General features: G+C 44.5%; 1 protein-coding gene across 3 annotated transcripts in view; it reads left to right on the top strand.

Moving 5' to 3' along the window:
- LARGE1 (LARGE xylosyl- and glucuronyltransferase 1) overlaps positions 1–22290 on the top strand; it is a 621285-nt gene that overhangs the window by 115002 nt on the left and 483993 nt on the right. Inside the window, exon 1 of one of the 3 annotated variants that reach the window (XM_060414117.1) lies at positions 6487–17610. The exons of the other annotated variants lie outside the window; for them this stretch is intronic. The gene's annotated coding sequence lies outside the window, so the exon portion shown is untranslated. Of the gene's footprint in view, positions 1–6486; positions 17611–22290 lie in introns of those variants that run through there. 3 annotated transcript variants of the gene reach the window in all.

The raw sequence follows: 22290 nt of genomic DNA, 5'->3' as shown, positions 1-22290 counted from the left end.
ATTTTGGAGGTCAGAGCTACAAGGAATCTTGACCCCAAGACATCTTCTTTCCCACCCCACATTATGATCAGTAACTTAATCCTAATGATAGTTTTTTTTTTTTAATTTGTTCTGTAAAATGGGAAAAACTTATCGTTTAAGCTCATTGCAAGAGTGTGGAGTATATCTGGTGTGATTTGAACACTCAGTAAATTTTTGTTTCCCTCTCTGTATCTGTTCAGTGTTCATGTGATATTTATTTCAATCTTAAGATTTTCCTGTATGGGCTTTTAAGTTGGGAGCATTACAGAATGCAAGGGAGTTAAACTGGAAATACCTATCAAAATGGGGAAGAGTGTGTTGCTCAGCAGTGCCTGGGCTTACTGTGTTCTTAGCGAAAATGCATTTCCCCGGGAGCTTTTGTTTGTTTGTTTGTTTGTTTGTTGGATGGGCTGGGCTGGGTCTTCGTTGCTGCATAGGCCTTCTCTATGCAAGGAGCGTACGAGCAATGAGCAGGGGCTACTTTTTGTTGTGGTACATGGGCTTCTTACTGCGGTGGCTTCACTTGTGGCAGAGCACAGGTTCTAGAGCAGGCAGGCTTCAGTAGTTGTGGCACATGGGCCCAGTAGTTGAGGCTCATGGGCTCTGGAACTCTGGCTCAGTAGTTATGGTGCGTGGGCTTAGTTGCTCTGCGGCATGTGGGATCTGCCTGGACTGGGGATTGAACCAGTGTCCCCTTCTTTGGCAGGTAAGTTCTTAACCACTAGACCACCAGGGAAGCCCCCTTCCCCGCACACAACACACACACATCTTTGAGCAGAAGATATAGAGTATCCTGAGCAGTGGTTTGTCATCTGCGTGGAGAGCTGAGATAGGTAGAGGTGGAGGACTGTTTCCTGATGATTGTGTTCACATGGGACCAGCAGCACATCACTGCCTCTGAAGATGAGTGCTCACTCTTCTCCATCCTTTTTCATGTGTCCCCTGGTCTGTTAGGCAAAAGGGGTCCTACATGTGAGATGCACCTTTTCTACCAAGATGTGGTGGGGGAGGGAGCAGCATGGGCACCCTGTTCTGCTTCTGGGGTACTTGACTGTCAGGGGCTGAACAAAACAATCTATGTGATACTGGTTATATTTCTACAAGCTTGACATGCTTATCTGGAACAGCTTCTTAGAACGGCACTTCTGAATGCACTAGATGTTTCTGATAGCACCCCTGCAATAGACTGGATGTCTGTGTCATCTCCCATCCCCAGTCATTCATATGTTGAAATCTGGTCCCTAAAGTGGTGGTATTAGGAGGTGGGACCTTTGTAGTTAGTTTTGATTAAGTGAGAGCATAAGGATGGAACCCCCATGAATGGAATTAGCATCCTTATAAGAGTCACTACCACCTGCTCCACCACTACTGACTCCAAAGAGTTGGACATGAGTGAAGCAGTCTACTTAGCACATATACACGTCAAGGGGGTGACATAGTCACTCAGTGGTGCTGTTACAAACATCTCCTGCATTCAGAAGTGCCATTCTAAGAAGCAATAAGCTATCCCAGATAAGGATGTTGAGCTTCTGGAAATATACCCGTATCACACCCGGATTTCAGACTCCCCAACCTCCAGAATTATGAGAAATAACTTCTTTTTTTATTAGCCAGTCAGTGTATGGTACTTTGTCATAGCTGCCTGAAGTGACTTAGAACAACCACTGAAACCAAATCTAAACTAATAGCCTGAATTTATACGCTAACTTGGTACCACCTAATGGGAGGAAAAACCAGCAAGCCACCAGAACCAATCACAATAAATATACCTGTATTTTGTCTTCTTCGTTTGTCTCCTTGAGGAAGCTGTGAACTCCTTGAAGGGCAGTCGGTTTTCTTTTCGTCTCTGAGCTTCATTGTCTAGGGTCTGGTGTGCCGTCAGGGCCTCGTTCGTGTTTGTTGGATGAGCGAGCAAACCGTGAAGGAACATCCTGATCAGTGTTGTGTTCTTGGCCTGGACAGCTGTTGAGGTCTGACTGTGTTTATGGAATGAATTACTCTACACAAAGGGAAACTCAGCAATGGACCAGCATCCTAAGGGGATATCTCAGAGGATCTGTTAGATGGATGGACCATCTGTGCCCTGGCCATGTGGATCAAAGATAAACATGTGATTGAGTGAGGTCTTAGCAATGACAACCAACCCTGGCTGGAATGTGTGCAATGCAAGGCTCTGGTTTGAGTCCTGGTTTCCCTTGGGGACTTGAGTAGATGGAAATGGCATTGTGTTACAGACAGCCATCACTTGGGCAAACATCTGGGGGATGTAATGACAAGGGAAAGGCAATACATGCCCAAAAGAGCCTTGTCCAAAACGAAACTGTCTGTCACAAGCTATGGGCAGGTGAGTTACTCTTTTGGAATCCTAGGAAGGCAGAGTAGGCCAAGCATGATTCCCAGTACCTTCAGAGCTTGCTGGAGCTTATTAGCATGACCATGATCTCATGAACAGGTTCTCTGGGGCCTCTGTTCCTGGAGCATCAGATATTAAGTCCTCTTGAGGAAGAAAAGAAATGAGTTTTTAAGGTCTATATTTACATGTGTTAATTGTCTTCTGTGCTGGTCCACTAGATTAAACCTATCAAAACAAATTTTTCAAATCTGTTTTAGTGGCATCATTATGTCCCAAGGTTGACATCTCAGAGTCATCCTTAGAAGCGTGTTCTCTCTTCAGTTTCCCTCTCCTTGCCCCTGTCTTGCTTAGGTCTTCAGATTGAGCTTTAGACCAGGTTGTCCATTCCCTCCTGGCGTTGCCGGCAAGTTCTTTCACCTCCATCTGTCACAGCCTTGGGCAGGGTTCCCATCCTCTCTGGCCTGGACTGTCATACTAGCCTGGTTTCCTCCTCCCTTTGGCTTCTAATCCATCATTCTCCTGCTGCCACAGTGGTTTTTCTAAAGCTCAGAGCAGCACATGCAGCCCTGCTTAAGCCTCCTTGGTCACTCCTCATTGCCTCTAGAACAAGTCCAAACAGCTTAATAGGATGTATAAATCTGTTCCCAGGCGGGGTCCTTCCTGGCCTTGGGCCCTGCCTCTATACATCAGATCTCAACTTCCCCACTCTCTAGATCTGACATATTCTCCCATGTTTCCAAGATTTGGAGATTCTTTTTCCCTCTTGGAAAGCATATTAACTTTTTCTGCCTGTCAGACACCTCCTTATTCTTCAAGACTTCAGGTTTTGTTGGTAGAACTGAATTGCAGGCAAATGATGACTCAGAAGGTGCCGAGACTGGCAGGCTTCTGTGAAATGCGTGGCTTTCTTTTCGTGGAAACTCTCTCTAGCTCAAGCCAGCAGTGCTGCACAAGGGAGCCTGGTTTGCTCATGCCTTTACTCGCTCTGCTAAATTGTGTTTTATTAATGTGTGTGATTGTACTGATGCTCGGGCTACTGTGCTAATGGCTGATAATTGCCTTAATGAGATATTTGTGAGAAATACAGTAATACCAGGAGGAATGAAAGCAGTCCCACCAGAGCTGGTGGTGGAACAGCCCTTTGGCTGACTTCAGGGAGGAACAGCTTGTAGGATTCTGGCAGTTAGAATAAGGAAGAGCTCCAAGTTCCCCACTTATTTTGAATGCCCAAGTTACCCAACTTCCACTCAAAAGTTAACTACACACATGTCAGGAGGGTACATGATGCTAGGTAGCACATCTCAGAGGCAGATGATAATCAGAGTTTTCCCCATACTGTGTGTCCATCCAAGTTCAGTCCCCTGGGGCTCCGTTCCATGCTGTTTTCACCATGGGATCCAGGGTGGTGAGGCCACCCCGTCAAGACTATTGTTGGTCATCCTAGCAGAGAGAGGAAGGCGCACAACTGGTTCTTAAAGCTTCCTCTTCATCACTTGCGTTCTCATTTCATTGCCCAGAGGAAGCCATGTAGCCATGCCTGGGCAGAGCAGTTCTGTCCTGATGTACTCAGAGCCTGACAATGGTATTGCGAACAGCCTGAGGGTCACTGTAGCACGGCATAGTGGTGTGTGAAACGCCTGTTGTCACGCCCTCAGAGAAATACAATCCCCGTGCACACATCACCATTTGGACTGCATCTGTCTCTAGTGTCAGATCTTAAGCATCCTTGGGATGGGGAGATTTCTGGGTCTCATTTACATTTTATCCCAGAGTTGTGCAGAGTGCCTCCTTCAAGGTTTGCAAACACTCAGCAAATAATAGTTGATTAAATTTATATGTGACTGAAGAAGGCTTGTCATCTGGATTCCCACCCCCCTCGCACACACACTTATTTGTGTCAAGCACCTTTGTGACAGGTGGGGAGGGGTTGCATGTGTTCTTTTGTTGACTTCTCCCAGCTCTCAGGCAAGTCTTCACCCTTCTTATTCCAGATAAAGAGATGGAGAAACTTAAAGATGCAGGAACTTAAAATTTTCATATGTGGTTGTAAACACAAAAGCTTATAAGTAAGCACTTACTATGTAAGTGCTTATTGTAAGTCCCTATTGTAAGCACTTCTTATGGATTAACTTATTCACTTCCCAACAGTTCTGTGAAGCAGATGGCTGTCATCCTGGTTTTGCAGACGATGGAGCTGAGTGCAGAAAAGTTGAGAAGGTTAGCCAAGGTCACACAGCTTGGAAGTGGCAGAGCTGGGATTTTTATCCAGGCAAGCTCTCTCCAAGGCTTTGCTCTTTATAACTCTCTGAGGTCTCACCTGCTGTGCCAAACTACTGATCACACTGGGTTTTGGGGAGTTGTACAGTTTGAAAGTGCAAAGGAGAAGATTTGAGGCTAGTTTTGAGTCTCATTGACTCTCTCTGAGCAGGGCAGCTGGCATTCCTGAGAAGTTTCAGGGGCCTGAGTACTGCTCTGGGGACAAGAATGTAAAGATAAATAAGCTCACTTCCCATTTTCAAGGAGTTTATAGTTGGGGAGATGTCATATTACAGATAATTTCAATGTAATGACATAGCCACGTTCTTGGAAAGTGTTCAAGAAGCTATTTGTTTTTGTCCAATATGTGATTATGTAAAGAGGTGTTTTTGCTGAAGGTCCAGTAAGCACTGCATCTAGAAAACACCAGGTTCATTTGTACAGCCCCAGACTGTCCTGAAGGCCAGACTCAGACTCTGGGCCATTCGAACGTGTGTTTATAGCTAGGTTTGCTGCCACTGTCTCCGGATTTGGTTTCACAGTTACGTCTGATCCTCTTAACTCCTTCAGGGAACCTTGCTTTAATCTGATTTTATTTATTTCTTCTTCTTCTGGATGATGTGACCCTTTATTCATTCATTCATTCATTCTTCTTGTCCATCCATCCATTCACTCAACAGACACTTAAATTTTACCTACTGGTTTTGTTTTGCTTTTGTATTTTTATGGTTTTTTTGACCAGGCATAACTTCTCAGCACAGGAAATACAAGTGGTGAATAATACAAAGACTGTTGTCTTAAGCTTAAATTCTACTGAGAGACAGTAAAAGAAGTCAGACACTAGAAAGGTCCCATATTGTATGATTCCATTTAGTCCAGAATAGTTAATCTCTAGAGACAGAATTCCAAGTTGATCATGATCAAGGTTTGTTGGGGAAGGGGGCAGAGAGGAGATGGGGAGAAACTGCCTAGTGTATAGGGGTTTATTTGGAGTGATGGAACTGCTTTGGAAGTAGAGATGTTGGGTGCACAGCACCGTGGATGCACTAAATGGTGCATCCATTCACTTTAAAATAGTTAATCTTGTGGTATGTTGCATTTCACTTTGATACATTTATTTAAATGGTGAAAAAAATTCTAGAGAGGAAAGATGGACATTAAACAATGCTCACAGTCATAGTGAATGTTTCAGAATAGAAGAAAGAAAAGGGAAGGGAAATAGGACATCATGTGGTAGGGGGTGATGGGCTGTCATTTTACATAGGGATGTATTAGGGGACAGTTGAGGGATCCTGAGGGAGGTGGGGGAAAGAACGTCCCAGGCAGAGGGCACAGCAAGGCAAAGGGCTAAAGAGAGCATGGCCATGTTACAGAGTCCAAACTCATACTGCTTGCTGTACAATACACCAGTGAATCAAGAGATGAAGTGCTGGACAAGAAATAGCAACTTTATTCAGAAACTCTGTTGATCAAGAAGGTGGCGGACTAGTGTCCCAAAGAATTGTCATCTGAGCTAGAATTCAGGCTTCTTTTATACGAAAAGGGGAAGGGGTGCCAGAATTCTTTGTTCTTGAAGCTGTCCACCTAGGTCTAGTCACAATGTTCCTATAAACCTCCAGCAAGACAAATGTGATTCTCTGTTCTGCAAGTGTTTGTCTCTATATGAACGGAAAAGTGTTATACCTCTAAAGGTCAGAGCCGAGAGAATAGGCTGTCTTGTATATTTTGGGGTATAGACAGCATTCTTAACTTTATAGCAAATGCAATAGTATACCAAAGGTAGAGAAACAGCTCCAGTATGGAGTCATATTTGTTCTTCCCTATTATAGCCATTGCAGTCTAGAAACAGGCTGAGTGAGGAGGAGGGTGAGACAGCACTTCCTCTGTCCCCCAAGTGCCTTTGTACAAATTAGAAAGACAACTCGTTGGAGGTACAGCCTGAGGGCAGGGCTCATGAGAGGGGTGAGTGGCTTTTCACCTGCCCTGTCCACTCCCCTTGTTCAGGGCACGGTGTGTTTTGTCACATGGTGGCCCTGCTAAGAGCTGAGGTCAGACAGGGAAAGTCACGTGTAGGGTGTTTACTCCAAGTGAAATGGAGTAAGAGAACCACTGGAGGGCTCCCAGCAGGGTAGAGATGACCTGCTTGCTTTTCAAAAGAACTCCTCTGGTTCCAAGGATCAAGGAAGGGATATAGTTAGGAAACAAGGCCAGTAATTCAGGCAAGAGATGCTGCTGGCTTGGACCAGAATTGCAGTAGCAATAGTGGTGGGAAGTAATCAGAATCTGGATGTGCTTTCAAGGCTGGTTCAGTACTTTGGCTGTGCCAACTAGAAAGCAAGGGGTCAGTGGTGAATCTAGTTTCTCACTGAGCAGCAATTAATAGAAGGAATGAGGGAGACTTCCATTTTCTGTAATGGGGAAGATCATAGGAATAACCAATTTCAAAGAGGATATTAGTAGTTTGGTTTTAGTCTTATGGAATTAGCAATGCTTTTCAGGCAGATAGCTGCGTGAAGACACTGGACGGGCAGGTGGCTGGCTACGAGCCTGGGGTTCTAGAGCAAACTTGGGCTGGGAGATAGAGTTTGGGAGTTGCCGGCATTTAGGTGGCTTTTCAGGCCATAAGCCTGGCTGAGATTGGTAAGAGAATGAGTGTAAGCAGAGAAGGGGAGCCTGAACTTGGCTGCTCTCTCTTCGTGCCCTGGAAAAATAAAATCTGGGCTGCACTGGGAACATTGGGGACCGGTTTAGTTATTTTTAAAAACAGATTTTTTTTTTAAAGCAAAGAGTTACAGCCTTACTCCCAGGGGAAAATAAAAGTAGGTTGCTCATGGTATCAAAACCACACAAATACAGCTGGCTCTCTGCAGAGCTTTCCCTGAGAAGCAGTGCCCAGGTATGTGCATGATAAGTGTTTATTGTACTGAACAGCAGTGAGTGTGGATGTGGGTTCTTACAGCCATCTTTCTCATATGTGTGTCCCTAGCAGCTAACAATCATCTGAAATTCAGAGGTGCCAAACACATGGTTAGGGCTCCCGAGATGGCACTAGTGGTAAAGAATCTGCCTGGCAATGCGGGAGATCCAAAAGACATGGGTTTGATCCCTGGGTTGGGACGATTCCTAAAGTAGGAAATGGCAACCCACTCCAGTATTATTGCCTGGAAATTTCCATGGACAGAGGAGCCTGGAGGGCAGAGGAGTCCATGGGGCTGCAAAGAGTTGGACACGACTGAACATACACACAAAAATACATGTTTGAAGAATGAATGGAGGGATGGCCTTTACCCTCTGTGCTTGGAGACCAAGGTAGAAGGATCCAGTTTTCTTATTTTATTGTTAATTTGTGGTTTGAACCAAAGAGGCTTGTCTATACCTTGGGTGTTGGAGATTAGGTCCATCTTCATGGGTTGAAGTTTCAAAAATTTTGCACATAGGGCTCTTAGGCAACTGCCAAAGAGAAATCCCAAACTGTTATGAACAAAGGCAGCATTGTTAGAATCAGTGAATGACTTCCCAAGAAGACTACTCTGGCCAAAATTCATTTGTGTGTACCCCCTCTGGAGAAGAAGTTGACTTAATGAGCCTGACCACTATCCGTAGAAAGCCCTTGGCTTAAGGCTAGGGATCAAGGGATCCCTGGGAGGGATCCTTAGGAGGGATCCCACCTTTCCTAAAGCTCAGAAGAGTGACTTCCTGTGCCTAAAACATTTGTATGGCCAGTATTGTTTATGTTGAACACGTCTCTCCTTCTGGGTGTCCAGGCTTTTAGTACATGTTAGGCAAATGATGCTTACCTGCGAGTCTCCAGTGGAAACACTGGATGCTGAGTCTCCAAGGAGTTTCCCCTGTGGACCACGTCATATGTGTTGTCACAGCTCATTGCTGGGTGAATTAGGTGCATCCTGGTGACTCCACTGGGAGAGGACCCTCAAAGCTTATGCCTGGTTTCCTCAGATTTAACCCCACTTGCCTTTACCCTTTGCTGATTCCACTCGGTGTCCTTTGCCTGTAGGAAGCCATAGTCATGAGTATGCGTGAGTTTGTGCTGGGTCCTGTGAGTCTGGCTGGAGAGTCAGGGAACCTGAGGGCTCTGACAGCCCCCACCCCCTTTTGTTTTTGTTTGCCTTATTAAACCATCAGTCATATTACCTTATAGACCACTTAATGCCATTAGCATCTCCTGGGTTCTCACTCTATGCATAACACATCATCAAATGGGCAGCTCTCCAGGTGAGTTTAACTTTAGAAACTGACTCACACCCTAACATACTTCCATGGGTGACTTGTTCTCAAGCCATTTCCGTATATGGTGCGCCGTGTAAGCTATAGAAGTGATAGATGTAGACAAATACAATCTCAATTTGAGAGAGAAAATGTAAGTTCTGTGAAAGCAAAATTCCCTGAACTTTGGGGAAATGAAGTTCTCTGCCACTTCTAACGATAGCTTTTATTGAAGAGGTGTATGATTCTTGTCTTGAAAGAGATACAGAAGTGACTGTAAGGCATTAGTAGAGTTGGATGATTTGGAGAAAGAATACTTTGCTTTTCCCTGGCATTCCTTACTCTTCTTTCAGTTTTCATCAGTCTGTCCATCCATCTACCCATCTTCCTATCCATCCACTTATCTGTCTACCCGGTCATCCACTTACCTGTTCACTCAGCCATCCAGTGTTGCCGGGCAACTTGTTCCATTACTGAGCATTGATTATGTCCCAGGCATTGAGGTACAAGAGGGTTGACTGGGGTCCTTGCCCTCCTGTGTATGGCCAGGGTTGGGAGATGTGGAAACAAATACTTCCAGGTGGAAAGTAACAGGCATCCTACCATGTGTCCTGGGAGATTATCCAAACCAGGGCGCCAGTGCTGGAGCTATTCTCTGTCCCCACCTTCATGGTCATTTAAGCAAAGTAAAGGGAAGACAGCCTCCTCTTGTGGGATTTCCCCAAAGGTTAATTTAAAATACTCTTTTCATTTGGCATTAAGCTGGCACAGAGCCACCCATTAGTGCACAGCTAAGGACACAGCTGTGTCCTAAGGCAGATGGAGATTACCCTTCCTCACCTGCCGGTGGGAATCAAAGGACACACTGCCACTGAGTGGTTCGGAACATTCAGCAGGGCCTAAGAACTTTTCTCTAAATGCTCATGGGTCCAAAGCCCGCTTTCTTGTGCCCCCTTTGCAATTCCGAGCTCTTTGAAGTGGGAATGGTGGGAATGGAGTCAACAGTTGTGAGTTGAAGAAGCCAAATTATAGATTTTATTTTTGGCTTTGCCTTGGGTCACAATTCCTTTTGTTTCTGATTTACCTTTTGTTTGAGAAACTTGGCCTGATTTCTGTATTCAGAGCATTCTTTAGTCATCTCTGCCTCCACCAGGTCTTTCCATTGCACAGATGTTTGTTCACCCACATTTTTTTCATAGTTAATTATCTGGCATTTGCTGTCAGGATTTTCCCAAGGTGGTCTGATCAAAAGCAGAATAATAATACTAATAATAACAGCAAGCACTGTGTGTTGGGTACTGTGTAAGTGCTTTATATAGTTCAACTCTGGATTCTTAAAATAACTCACTGAGTAGGTGCTATAATTACTCTCCCCATTTTACATGTGAGGAAACTGAGTCATAGGCGGATTAAGGATTGACTCAAGTGTCTTTACTCAGTTCAGTTCAGTTCAGTCGCTCAGTTGTGTCCGACTCTTTGCGACCCCATGAATCGCAGCACGCCAGGCCTCCCTGTCCATCACCAACTCCCAGAGTTCACTCAGACTCATGTCCATCGAGTCAGTGATGCCATCCAGCCATCTCATCCTCTGTCGTCCCCTTCTCCTACTGCCCCCAATCCCTCCCAGCATCAGAGTCTTTTCCAATGAGTCAACTCTTCGCATGAGGTGGCCAAAGTACTAGAGCTTCAGCTTTAGCATCATTCTTTCCAAAGAAACCCCAGGGCTGATCTCCTTCAGAATGGACTGGTTGGATGTCCTTGCAGTCCAAGGGACTCTCAAGAGTCTTCTCCAACACCACAATTCAAAAGCATCAATTCTTTGGCGCTCAGCCTTCTTCACAGTTCAACTCTCACGTCCATACATGATCACAGGAAATAGCCTTGACTAGACGGACCTTAGTCGGCAAAGTAATGTCTCTGCTTTTGAACTAATCTTGGGTTAAAAGAGAGGGGGAGGGGGACGCACAAGTCACAACTCATAAAACAAATGAACAGGATACATTGGGCTTAATCAAAATTTAAAGTGCTGTTTGGCAGAGGAGTCTGTTAAGAGGGAAAAAAGATATTGAGAGACTTCCTTGGTGGTTCAGTGGTTAAGACTCTGTGCCCAGTGCAGGGGGCCCGGGTTTGATCCCACATGCTGCGACTAAAGAGCCCACGTGCTGCAGCTAGAGAAGCCCTTGGGCTGCAGTGAAGACCCAGCATTGCCAAAGTAAAAAACAATAACAGTAAAACAAGATAAGCCACTGAGTGACCGGCTGACCTTCAGGCAAGATTGACCAGGGCACAGGCTGTGTCTCAGGCATGTTTCCAGGCTGTGTTCTCGTCCCTCAACCACTGTGGGTTCTACAATCATCAGAGCAACTCAGACCCATGCAGACCCTGAATCAGTCACTGGCACGGGGGCTTTAATTACACAGAATGCAACCAACTAGAGGGCCTGAGGTGATGAACTCCCCTCCAAACCCAAAGGGCTAGGTCACTGGGCACCTTTTGGGAGGGGGAGAGAGGAGCAAATCCCTGGGAGGTAAAGCGGGTGGATGACAAGTTTCTGAGGCCTCAGGTCACCTGCACAAGGCAAGGTGGGGCTCTGAGGGCTCCTTCCGAGAATGCGATGGTAGCTGAGGAACTGAAGGCACAGCTGGGAAGGTGGATGGCCGGAATGCGAGGGGTGTCCTTCCCTCCCATTCACCCACTTACTTCCACATTAACTTGAAATCCAGTCACCCACTCATGCACCCACCCACCGCATCTGTTTCTTTTTCTAAAAAATTTATTCTTTAAATTTATTTTTTATTTTGTCTGCAATTTTTAAAGTCTCCTTCCATTTACAATTGTTACGCGAATACAATTGGCTGTATTCGCCCAGGTGTACAGTACGTCCTTGAGCCTGCCGTACACCCAAGAGTTTATACCTCTCACTCCCCGCCCCTAGATTGTCCCCTCCCTGCCACTGGCAACTGCTGGCCTCTTCTCCATATTTGTGAGTCTGCTGCTGCTTTGTCGTCGCTAGTCTGTTGCATTGTTTAGATGCCACATATCAGCCGTATCATATAGGACTTATCCTTCTCTGTCTCACTTGTCTCACTTAGCGTAGTGCCCTCCAAGTCCATCCTCCTGTGCCTATCCCCGTGCTCAGTCACTAAGTCGTGTCTGACTCTTTGTGACTCCATGGACTGTGGCTTACCTACCAGGCTCCCCTGTCCGTGGAATTTTCCAGGCAAGAATACTGCATTGGGTTGCCATTTTCTTCTCCAGGGGCTCTTCTCAACCTGGGGGTCAAACCCATGTCTCTTGCATTGGCGGGTAGATTCTTTATCACTGTGCCACCTGGGAAGCCCCAGGGCTGTCCATGTTGCTGCACATGGCAAAATTTCATTCTTTTCTGTGGCTGAGTAATATTCCACTGAATATGACCCATCTGTTTCTCATGTTTTTTGTAGGGTTTCACTTTAATGAGCACCTTTCGAAATACTCTTAGAAGAGCCCAAGTCTTATCATGTCACTTTTAAGGTAGAAATGTCTTCTCCTCTTCCCTCATGTGTCTGTCTCTATTTCCCCCGGGTCTTCCCCAAGGATTTTGCTATTTTCATATATAATATATACTTCAGTTCAGTTCAGCTCAGTTGCTCAGTCGTGTCCAACTCTTTGAGACCCCATGAATCGCAGCACGCCAGGCCTCCCTGTCCATCACCAACTCCCGGAGTTCACTCAGACTCACGTCCATCGAGTCAGTGATGCCATCCAGCCATCTCATCCTCTGTCGTCCCCTTCTCCTCCTGCCCCTAATCCCTCCCAGCATCAGAGTCTTTTCCAATGAGTCAACTCTTTGCATGAGGTGGCCAAAGTACTGGAGTTTCAGCTTTAGCATCATTCCTTCCAAAGAAACCCCAGGGCTGATCTCCTTCAGAATGGACTGGTTGGATCGCCACAAAATCCCTATGAGGTAGGTATAATATTTTATCACATTTTACAGATGAGGAAACAGGTCCAGAGATGCCAGTTGAATTGCATAAAATCACATACCCCATGGGTGGCAGAGGTAGGATTTGAACCTAGGCAGTGTGCCTCCAGAGTCTATACTCTTAATCATTATGTCTACTGTGTTTACAACACACACACACACACAAACACACACATATTTGTATACCTCCGTATACATATGTCCATTAATCTGCCAGAATTAAATTGGTAACATCTATGTAAACAGAAATATAAATAAGTAGCAGTGATTGTTATTGCTAAGAATTCACTAAATATATCCTGAACACCAGGCATTCTGCTCACTGCTTTACTTACAGTATTCCACGCTGAGCTTTCAGTAGTCTTACAGGTTGCTACTATTGTGTCATCCGACTTTTTAGATGAAGATACATGAGGCTAAGAGATTCAGTCATTTCTACTGGGTGACACAGTTGATAATAATGGAACCAGAATCTCTTTAGAGATCAGTTCTCTTCACACAGGACCCGCAGCAATGATGACCACTCACTGAGTCCTAGTCCATGCTAGGGATGAGGAAGACCACTCGCTGAGTCCTAGTCCATGCTAGAGATGAGGAAGCCATTCCTAACATCATCATATGTCCACCACCTTCTGGTATTTGGTTTCTGTGAATGAAGCTCCTTTTCACTCTGGAGATGGTCTCACTTTGGGTGATTGAGTCTGTCTGCTGCACAGATAAGGACATTTGAGTTTAGAGAACTTGTGTGAGTTGTCCACGGCTACATAGCAGGGAAAGGGCAAGTTGGGTTTGAAATATCTGCCAGAAGAGCCAAGAGGATCAGCTGTCATAGCCACTGGTTCCTGTGAGATCTGCTGCCTCCGTGCTTCTCCTGAGAGCAGTATTGGCTGGAAAAGTTAGGTCTGTGGACAGAAGCCCCATGTTCTAGCCCGAGTCTCCAAGGCCCCCTGGAACTACTGTTGCCTGAGATGCCATGGCTTCAGCCCCTCTCCCCTCTTTCTCCCTCCTTTCCCTGCCTCCTTCCTTCCTTCCCACCAGACACCATCTTCTGTGATCCACTATCTGGGAAAAGACACAATGTCCTTCAGCATTTGCAAATTATCCACAAATTATCCACACAGATGCATGGGGTCCTACCACATACTTCACGGACTTGAAGGCAGGTCTTGGGAAGATTGTGGATTTGGGAGTTTAGGAGGGTGAGCATCTCATCAAGCATAGGCTTATCTTCATGCTTTCGGCCTTCCAGTATCCACACCCAGGTTATTCTTTATTTTCCTTGCAGTTGGAGGAGAGAGAGCCCCTACAGAAAACTTGGAAATTAAACACATTCTTTTGCAAAAAAAAAAAAAAAAAGAACAAACCCAAAACACAGAAGAAAAAAAAAGAAAAGCTACCTCTATCTGTTCTGTTTTTGTTAGTTTTTCCTTATTTTCAGATCTGTTTGCATGAAAGCAAGAAACTCCTTCACCTTTTTTATGATTTTAACAGAGAGGCAAGAAAAAGACAGATTTTTGAGGAAAAGAGGGGGCTGGCCTTATTTAAATAAGCAGAAACCCGCCTGGAGGAGGAAGGAAAGCAAACCTGCCAGGTGGTTAGGAGAGGAGGAAGTTTCCCAGAGTTCTTGCGGGGTGGCAGGGGGTACTTGGAAATTGACAGCTGCTGTCCATCTTTGTAGCTCAGATGGTAGAGAATCTGCCTGCAAAGTAGGAGATCCAGGTTTGATCCCTGGGTTGGGAAGGTCCCCTGGAGAAGGAAAGGGCAACCTACTCCAGTATTCTTGCCTGAAGAATTCCATGGACAGAGGAGCCTGGCGGACTGCAGTCCATGGGGTTGCAGAGTCGGACACAACTGAGTGACTAACACTACTTCTACTATATTCATATTCTGGAAGGAAAGCCTTGCTCCTGAGAGAAGGGGAATTCTTCTCTCCTCACTCATAGCCAGTGCTGGGTTTCAGGTCTGCAGGTGGGGACTGGGCAGTGGAGGCTTTCATTTCCTACAGTGGAATTGTAATAAAATGAAACCAAAGTCCTAATTCAAATAAAGATGGGGGAGCTGTTGGGAGCAGCTGTTCCCTGGTTGGGAGGGTCCTTTCTGCTCAGTTGTGGGGATGCCAGGCAGGAGCTGAGATCTCTGGTGTTCTTCCTCCTCTAAAACTGGAGAAGGCCAGTGTCCCCTACCAGATACCGGGTGGTTGGCTGTTTACTTTCTTCCCCAGCTGTTGCAGTTTTGGAAATTGGCAGTCCTGGAGCGATCCAGAATGGTGAGAGAGTGAAATTTCAAACTTCTGGGACATGTTTCCAAGTCTTTTTAAGATCACTAATGTGGGTGATGATGCCCCATGGAAAACCTGTCTTGGAGATGCCTTGGGAGTGCAGTGGGTATCTCCAAAATCAGGAAGGTATGGTGTGTGATGGCCCAGCCAGTCACGGACCTCCCTTCTCTGAATGCACACGGGGGTCTTTGTTGTTTTTGTGAAAAATCATTCGTGGATGTTGAATAACACATCAGTACTATGGTTCCTTCTGCCTCTCACCCTGTGTAGCCCCTGCCCACCTTTTCCTCTCTTTGTTTTTTTCAGAAGTGGTGTTTGGGGAAAACGCGTGGGCCCCTGGGGAAGGGAAGTCTGTGTTCCTCTGGGAGTCAGTCTTGTTGGGTAGTAAGGGGAGTGAGGGAGACTGGTGTGAGCAGTGGGGCAGGGGCTTGGCAATGCCCGTGCTTCCTAAGGAGGGACAGTCTGGAAGCCTGTATTTTTGGTGTGTGTACTTTCTATAATTTTTATTGGAGGATAGTTGATCTGCTGTGTTGTGGTATTTGTGTACAGTACAGTTGATTCAGTTATACGTAAACTCACATCCGCTGTGTTTTGGATTCTGTTCCCATGTAAGTCGTTACAGAGCAGAGCTCCCTGTGCCGCATAGAGTTCCTTATTTTTGTTGTTCAGTTGCTCAGTCGTGTCCGACTCTGCAACCTGATGGACTGCAGCATACTAGGCTTCCCTGCCCTCCACCATCTCCCAGAGTTTGCTCAGACTCATGTCCATTGAGTTGATGGATATCATCCAGCCATCTCGTCCTCTGTTGCCCCCTTCTCCTCCTGCCCTCAATCTTTCCCAGCATCAGGGTCTTTTGCAATGAGTTGGCTCTTCACATCAGTTTTTTTTTTTTTTAATATACTAGTGTATGTATTGATCCCAGTCTACCAATTTATCTTCCCCCACATATCTCCTGGTAACTGTAAGTTTATTTTCTATATCTGTTGCTCTGTTTCTTGGTGTGCGTGTGCTCTGCTTTTCAGTTTTGAAGACAGGATGATGAGTCTAGTTTGTAGTGCCACCGTTAGGGTGTAAAAGATGCTTCTCATTCCTTGCCGGTCCCCTACACCTGCCCTCTTTGTGAGGATCCCGTGTCAGGTTTCCCGGTCATGTGGTTCTCCTCCTGATCTGCAGTGCTAGTGTGTCCTGTCGCACAGAGTGACAGTACCACTTGCCTTGAACTTGGTGTGTCTGAGCATGGACATTGGCCCTGTGCTGGTGGCAGGCGCTTTGATGTCCACTCAGTCTCTCTGACATTCTGTTCCTCAGATAGAAGAGGGGACAGACGAGAAGAGTGTCCTTTACTCCTTAGGGCTGTTGCTGAGGATTGAGTGAGCTGATACGATCCAGGGCCTATCCATGCTCGGAGCAGGTGTCTAACAAGTAAGACGTATAAAGGTTTCCTTAGACAGAATAAGAGTTACAGTGTTTTACTAGAAAGACAGCAGTAGTCATTATTAGTGATGGTGGTACTATAGTAGTGATACTAGTGCTAGTATTAATATTTGGTTGGCCAAAAAGTTTGTTTGGGTTTGTCCATAACCTGAAGCACTGTACTGTACACCTGAACTAACACGACATTCCAAATCAACTTTAATCACAACTATAAAAAAAAGTACACACACCCAAAACACAATCTTCTACAAACTGTCCCTCCACAGGAAACATGGACATTTTCCATAACACGGTATGGAAAAACCCAAACTTTTTGGCCAACCCAATGGTAGCAGTAAACCTTTGGCTTAGCTTCCATAGGGAAGTCCATGAGGATTTCTATATAATGATCTGCTATATTATTATACTGAACATAACATGCTGCTGATAGTATTATTCATATATTAATAAATAATAATATAACATAATATTAATCATCAATAATATTATTAACAATGCAACTGAGCAGTATTATTCCTATGGAAATTTATCCATGCAATGCCCCAAAGCCTAATGATAAGACATTATTAGTAGTTAAGTATTCCATACACTTGAATTTCCAGATGAAACAACAGTTTGCCTTTTTTTGGCAGTAAAATTTCCCAAAACAAACCCCAAAATGCATAATGCCGTCCTGGAAGATGTTTTAAACTTGTGTTTTTTTCCCTTCTCAAAGAGGCAAGTCTGAATCTTTTAAAACTCTTCCTTCTTGTGACTCATTTCACCTTTGTACTATACTGTAATCCAGGGGAATTACCCAGGTGTGAGGAACCATTTGCCCCAACAGTCAATGGCCCCAAACTAGCCTGCTTTTGTAGTTCTTGTGACTGCTTTTTATTGCTCGTCTTTCTTTAGCACTGCTGTCAGACCATCCTCACCATGTCTCAATTACTTGGTAAAAATTTGAAAGTGGCTACAGCTTTTTCAGTATGGAGCTCATAGACTTTTTAGTTTGAATGATTTATCTCATCACTCATGGGCTTTTCTCATTTACTTCTAGGAAAGTGGATTCTTTCTTCATTTCAAGCCTCATCTTTATAGGTAATACAAGTTATGAAGCAGAGCTCTTTATGTTCTTTTTTTTCTGGAATTCTCTTGCTTTTTCTTTTTATTTATTTTTATTTATTTTTTTAAATTTTTATTTTAAGAAAATTTTGTTTATGGTGTATGGAAAGAAAAGTTACCGCAGCTGTTTTTGGTAGAATTTTTACCTGAAGTTCACCTTGAAAGGACGTGTGCCTGTGGCCATTTAAAGCAAAAAAGCGAAAAAAAAAAAAAAAAAAAGGATTGAAACTCCAGGAGTCATCTAAATAAATATTCTGGATAGTTATTATGGAAGAAAATTCAAGTCAGCCTTTGGAAGCACCTGTCAATTCTTATATCTTGCTGAATTTAGGAAGGTGGCATGTGAGACTTGTAGATCCTCTGGGTATGGAGTTTTTCAGGATAAACCTAAACTTGGATCAGTTCCTATGGATGGACAGTTGGCTTTTCATCACATCTTTGAAGGCAAAAGAATAGATGGAGATTCCTGGGTGGTATGAATTTTGAGTATTTCTTTGGGATTACAAATACCTCAAGGAAAAGAACTATCTTAGTGTAGTAAATAACAAATATTTATTGGCTTTTGAAGCAGTTTGGTATAGAGTTGCAAAGTTGAAAACGTTTGGGTCTTAGAGTAAGAAGAGTCTTAGAGTAAGATGTGGCTGAAATTCCAGCTATGTCCTTGCATGGTTCAGCTGCGTCCCTGAGTTTCAGGTTCCCTCCACAAATAGTTATTGAGTGGCTAGTTCCATTCCAGGTACTATGCCAAGTGCACAGACACAGCTGAGAACCAGCTGGACACTCTGTCCCTGGCCCCATGGAGTTTATGGTGGGGCAGGGCTTTGTCCCAGGTGGCTCAGCAGTGCAGGAAGATGCAGGAGATGCAGGTTCGATTCCTGGGCGGGGAAGATCCCCTGGAGGAGGGCATAGCAACCCATCCCAGTATTCTTGCTGGGGTAATCCCATGGACAGAGGAGCCTGGTGGGCTACAGTCCGTGAGGTCACAAGGAGTTGGTCAGACAACTGAAGCAGCTAAGCATGAGCAAGCACAGGGGTTTGTCAGCTCTGTCATTACCATTTTCCTGTGCCGTGTTTGGTCACATCTTCTAAGACCTTATTATTTATGTGAAGGCTTTGATAAGAATAAACATCTCCATAAGCAGCAGATTACCAAAGGAACCATCCTGTGTTCAAGTCTGGCCAGGTGCCATTGCCAGCCAGAAGCTGTGCAGTGAGAATTCTCAATTCCCCTTGTCAAGTGTTGGAGGCTGTAAGGATATACTAGTGCCATATTGAGGGTTGAAAAGGGAGGAAGAAACCTTCTCACTGAGTCCTTTTAAACCAAAATAGGAAGATTTTTAAAATGGAGTTGAAAAAACCAAAAAAGAAAATAAAAAAATAAAAAAATAAAGTGGAGTTGAATGAGTGATTTTCTCACTCAGATGGAGCTGAGCTTGCCTGGTGGGGAAGGTTTCATGGAGGAGGAGATAGTTGGGTGGGGTCTGGAAGGACAATTAGGAATTGACCTGGCAGATAACTGGGAATAAGCATATTTCAAAAGAATGGTCATAAAAATTGATTTTATTGGTTTTGAAATATATTTTATTTGTTGTTGTTGTTCAGTCGATAAGTTGTGTCCAACTGTTTGCAACCCCATGAACTGTAGCACACCAAGCTTCCCTTTCCTTCACTATCTCCCAGAGTTTGCTCAAACTCGTGTCCATTGAGTCAGTGACACCATCCAACCAGCTTATCCTCCGTTGCCCCCTTATATTTGGTGTAAAATATAGAAGTCTGAAATTGTGGAAATTAAAAGACATTTCTCCTTTAATGAAGAATGTTGAGACTTTACCGTGAAGACTTATTTTTAATAAGATCATAGGGGGAAATGTCCTGGTCAGTCTCCACCTGCTTTCACTTCCTGCTAAGGATGATAACATCACCTCTTGGATTAAGGTCACTAGCCTGCCTCCTGGTCCTCAGGCCATGAAACTTTACTCTCCAGCAATTTTTCAGAATTTTGGATTAACCTGTAAGTCAGGGTGTTTCAAAGATCTTCAGAAATTTTCTGTCGTTCCTGTTTAAAATTGGGTGAAAAATAATATGAGCCATTTTACATGTATTTATTTTACTTAGAAAGAAGCCCTGAGGGAGCTTATACTCTAGAGGGGAAGAAAGTAAAGAAATAAAACAACCTTGCAAATAAATGTATTTTGTAAAGATGGTACATGCCAGAAAGGAGTGGTATTCCCTGAGCAAGTGAGAACTGAGACTTGTGTGGGATGTTAAGGGGATAAAGGAGAAACGGATCTGGAAGGTGAAGATGCTCAGAGACTCTCTGGAGAGAGTGGGCAGAGAACTGTCTGGGGAGTAGGGAGAGAACTGTGCCTCTGACCTCCCTCCATGGTGGCTTTATATAAGGTCAGGATGTTTCATACCATTTCCCAACTTCTGGGAAAAAAAGAATCTGTCTTCTCCTAGGCAACCTCTGCCAGATCTGGAGAGTCTGAAATGGAATTTCAGGGGATGTAACTGTGACTCGTGCACTGCAACATGCCAGCCTTCCCTGTCTTTCACTCTCTCCAGGAGTTTGCTCAAGTTCATGTCACTTGAGTCAGTGATACCATACAACCATCTCATCCCCTCTGTCACCCCCTTCTCCTTTTGCCTTCAGTCTTTCCCATCATTAGGGTCTTTTCCAGTGAGTCAGCTCTTCCAATCAGGTGGCCAAAGTATTGGAGCTTCAGCTTCATCATCAGTCCTTCCAATGAATATTCAGGGTTAATTTCCTTTAGGATTGACTGGTTTGATCTCCTTGCAGTCCGAGGGACTCTCAAGAGTCTTCTCCTGCACCACAATTCCAAAGCGTCAATTCTTCAGCACTTAGCACTCTAACATCCGTACATGACTACTAGAAAAAACATGGCTTTGACTATAAGAACCTTTGAACGTGACTAATTCCTCAAAGGAGAAGTGCCCCTAGGCTATGGAGTAGCAACATTGAATTTTACCTTGCCAGCTCATGATGGCACAATTGGGAGACAGATATTGGGGATGCTTTATTATTCTGATTCAGTCAGTTCAGTTCACGCAGTCATGTCCGACTTTTTGTGACTTCATGGATTGCACCACACCAGGCCTCCCTGTCCATCACCAACTCCCAGAATTTACTCAAACTCATGTCCGTTGAGTTGGTGATGCCATCCAACCATCTCATCCTCTGTTGTCCCCTTCTCCTCCCACCTTCAATCTTTCCCAGCATCAGGGTCTTTTCAAATGAGTCAGCTCTTCGCATCAGGCGGCCAAAGTATGGGAGTTTCAGCTTATTCTGATTAATACACTTGTATAAGAACCTTGGTGTTCCTTTGCATCACAGCATGCATGTCATATTAAAACACTGGTTTTCCTCTATCAAGGGCCTTATTGGAATTTGGAAAGCCATCTTTCCATCTTCCCAGCATCTAAGCCATGTGCCCTACTTACTTATGCCCTAGACTACAAGTTTCTTAAGGAATTTCTCATTTTCTTATGATCCCAAGTTTTATAATTTGAAAGCATGTTTTTACTTCTTACAGGATTTAAAAAAAAAAAAAAAAGAGGCAGGCAGAGTTGGCTTCCAGGCAATTTAGAGCTGCCTATGGCTTGAGCGCCAAAGAATTGGTGCTTTTGAACTGTGATGTTGGAGAAGACTCTTGAGAGCCCCTTGGACTGCAAGGAGATCCAACCGGTCCATCCTAAAGGAAATCAGTCCTGAATATTCATTGGAAGGACTGATGCTGAAGCTGAAACTCCAATACTTTGGCCACCTGATGCGAAGAACTGACTCATTTGAAAAGACCCTGATGCTGGGAAAGATTGAAGAAAAGTGGAGACGAGGATGACAGAGGATGAGATGGGTGGATGGCATCACCAACTCAACGGACATGAGTTTGAGTAAATCCCGGGCGTTGGTGATGGACAGGGAGGCCTGGTGTGCTGCAGTCCATAGGGTCAAAAAGACGCAACTGAGTGACTGAACTGAACTGAGCTGACTGTGGCTTCCAACTCGGGGCATTTTAAACATTCTCTGTCTTTCTCCTTTCTTGTGTTTCTTCACCATCCTGACTTGGTTGTGGAGACTTAATATCTCATGCCTGTAAATATCTACGCTTTGTTTGCACAAAAATAGTGCACAAATTGGATTAAATAGCATTTCCTTTGGAGAAGGAAATGGCAACCCACTCAAGTATTCTTGCCTGGAGAATCCCAGGAACAGAGGAGCCTGGTGGGCTGCCGTCTATGGGGTTGCACAGAGTCGAACACGACTGAAGCGACCTAGCAGCAACATTTCCTTTCTTTCCTGACAGCTTGGACTTTTTTTTTTTTTCCAAGTGTCTTTGACAAGAGTCGGGGCCAAATTACTAAATCATCAGGGTGACCCTTTCTGTTCATCAGCTGCTAATGAATTTAGGAAATTGGGATCTTATCTGACAGACAGAATCATTTTGTTTGACAATCAGCTTAAAAGTATTTGTAAACAAGACCAAATTGGGATATGTCATATTCCCCCCCAAACTGGGCCTATGATCAGGATTGCCTGGGCTTTAGAGGTTTCTTTTGCCTTTAAACTTTACAGAGAAACAAGGCACTGAATTTCTCCATATTTTAGTTATTACCATTGTGTTGTTAGCCTGGTGA

The sequence above is a fragment of the Ovis aries genome, chromosome 3 (genome assembly GCF_016772045.2).
Source record: "Ovis aries strain OAR_USU_Benz2616 breed Rambouillet chromosome 3, ARS-UI_Ramb_v3.0, whole genome shotgun sequence".
Lineage (NCBI taxonomy): Eukaryota > Metazoa > Chordata > Mammalia > Artiodactyla > Bovidae > Ovis > Ovis aries.
This window is presented reverse-complemented; position numbering and strand designations above follow the sequence as displayed.